The sequence below is a fragment of the Mus pahari genome, chromosome 4, assembly GCF_900095145.1.
Source record: "Mus pahari chromosome 4, PAHARI_EIJ_v1.1, whole genome shotgun sequence".
Taxonomy (NCBI): domain Eukaryota; kingdom Metazoa; phylum Chordata; class Mammalia; order Rodentia; family Muridae; genus Mus; species Mus pahari.
Genome location: NC_034593.1, coordinates 139,158,126 through 139,161,181, shown reverse-complemented (window position 1 = coordinate 139,161,181; position 3,056 = coordinate 139,158,126).

Genomic DNA, 3,056 nt, shown 5'->3' with positions numbered 1-3,056 from the left:
CTCATATATAAAATTCTTAAAAAGGAAGTATGCTAGATAAATGGATGTGTGAATATTTCTCATCTTAAAATAATCATCTATTGCTTATTTATCTATCATATATATTTTCATTCATCCATCATCTGAAAGGCAATATACTGAACAACACCTAGCATTTGAGATGGAATTACTAAAGGGAAATTGGTCTTTACTAACAATTAGAGGATAAAAATAAAGTTGTACACATTAGTTACTGCAAACCAGAATATGTGTTGACTTGATCCAGTAAAGAAGGAACATCTGGAAAAACCAAATTTATCTTAAGTCATAAGTCTGTTGCCATTTCCCAAGATCTCTCTTCTGTACACATTGAATGGTGGTGCTATAACGTTTACTACCTGTGCATCTTTCAAGTCCTTCATGATGTAATTATCCTACAGGCATGCAGTCACAAAAAAAGCTGTTTTTGTGATTTTGATGGATATCTTTGAGGCTGAATCTCCAATTTTGTGGCTACTCTTTGGTCACTCAGCATCAGTTGCTGTATGCCTTCTATGTCGATAGTGCAAAAACATTTGCTTTGATCTGAAACCAAGATTAGGAGATAATCCCTGGGCAGGCTTCACTTCTTGAGGATGAGGCTTTTTAACCTCCTTTAAAAAAATTTGTTCCAGACAAAGGCAGAGATCCTGGGAAGGGTCACTGGCAAAATGGTTTGCCTTCTTTTGACATTCAGTTCCATAAGTTATGGCAACTGCAAATAAACACAGAGTAAAGGAAAGTCCCATTCAGAACTAGAATCTGTTATTCAAGGGGCTTCACACGCAGAACTCCCTCTCACACTTGAACATAAGTACAAACGAGAAAGCTGAACCCACGATTTGAAGAATTCCTTTTGGTCCTGACACATCCCGATCAGTCCAGGGTGTCTTAAATTGCTCACTCTTGCCTCTGTCTTACCCATTCTTCAGGTATCTATAAGGAGAACAAACTTTATTCAAAGATTAAAATTCTAAACCATTGGAATGTATAAAACTTTCCATTTCCCCTCTATTTTCTTTGAAATATTTGGGATGAGATCCCTTCCTTTGACCATCTTTATCTGTCCATAATGACATCAACATCCAGTGGCACTTGACTTGTTAACTGTCACCTTCTCTGTATCTTAGAAATACATCCCATCCATGGGGTATCTCCACTGTTGCTTCTCTAGTCTCACAACTTTGTCCAGGACACACTCATCAATATACATTGGAGCTGTCATGTGTCTATTCTGGGGTGATGGCAGTGGTGGCAGCTTTATCTCAGGCCACTCTGAGGTTTATGTGAGTTTTTTTTTTTTTTCAGTATAAAAATGTCATTTAATCAGCTTTGAACTGAGCAGGCGAGATACTTTTTCCACATACACCTCTAGGCTGCTGCATTCTTCAGTTTCTTTATTGGAAAAGAGTTGGAAACAACCATGTTTCCCCCTTACATTAGAGCCTCAAAGTCACAGAGTTGCAATAAATCTTGAGAAGGGTATTTAGTGTTGAGATTTACAGAGATGCAACAACTTCTATTGCTCATGTCCAAGGTGTTTTAAATAAATTTTGTATCAAGGTTCCCAGCAATCAGTATTCATAATTTAAAGTCTAAGGTATCATTTTAAAGTAAATGAGATAAAACCACGCAGGCACCTGACAACAAATAAGGATTTATTCCAAGTTGTAAGAAACGCTCACTTAAGGTGTGTTAGTTTGGAGAACTTCCAAGATGAACCTGGATGTTAGTGCTTACAACTGTCAAGTGTCAGATGCAACAAATTAAGCCTTGTTGCCCCCTTCCTCAGGAGACAGTTCACAGTGGCTTCTTTTCCATCTAGGGCTCATAGAATTTATACTTGCACCCAGGATGACTTTTTAACCCTTCAAGACAGGAACCTTCAAAAGAAACACATACTTTGAGTTGATAAATACAGAAGATTTAAACCAAATGAACCTCCTAGGTCTCCATTACAGAATTTAACTAAAAAGCAAATGAAATAGTCCATTCATATAGACCTCATATGACATTCTAGATAAATTATTCAGTGACTTAAGGAGCTAGAAAATATTCTTTCCCAATAGGTGACTGAAGACTGAGAGGTCACCAGCTTTTATTTTATTTATTTTTTATTTAAGAGTTATTTTTATGTATATTGTGTGTCCCCGAATGGTGGCAAGGGCACATGTGCACATGAGTATGGTTGCCAGCAGCAGACAGAAGACAGCATTAGATCTCCGGTAGCTGGGATTTCAGGCAGTTGTGAGCTTCCTGTTGTGGGTGCTGGGAACTAAATTCCGGTATTTCCCAAGAGTAGGATGCCCTTTCATCTGCAGGGCCATCTCCGCCATCTTATGGGAGTAGAAGTAAATGCTAACTTATAAATCTGAGTCTTAACATGTTTTTAAACACTAAAAGAACAAAGTCACAAATTTAGAATGGTGAATACGAAGCTACAAAAATACCTGTTGTTTCCCACCCAACATTATTTTGAGAATTAGGGAATACAGGGAATTAGGACTTTGTGATTGTAAGCACCAGTTGGAGCCCAGCCAGTCACCAGTGAAGGCAAACTGTGTTTGTTTAGGAGTCAGACCCCATGTGAGTATGCAAACCCTAAGGGTATGAAGATTTGCTAGGGAATGTCAACACCGTGAACCAGTCAGTGCTTCTAAAGCTTTGGGGCTGAAAACTGTCACATACATGCATCCATCGCAGGAAGAGAGCAAAGCAGAGCTCATGGACATGCCCACTTGGGGTGAGGTGGAGGTGTTGGGCCTGGAACTTATGAAGGTGAGAGGGGCAGGGAGGTGAAAGGACGCATGAAGTACTAGCCGTCTTCACTGTGGGACTGATTTCTCAAAGTCACCCTGCCTGCACCAGGTCTAACTTCTAATTCTGTACAGCTTCCATTTCCCAGATTCCATTAGAAGGAAGAGTAGTTCAGTTAAGTCAGTAATGGCACAGTCAACACCATTTCCATTTGTAAACTTGTCATTTATGTCTTTTTATTTATTTATTTATTTTTATTATTATTATTATTTTCTTTATTT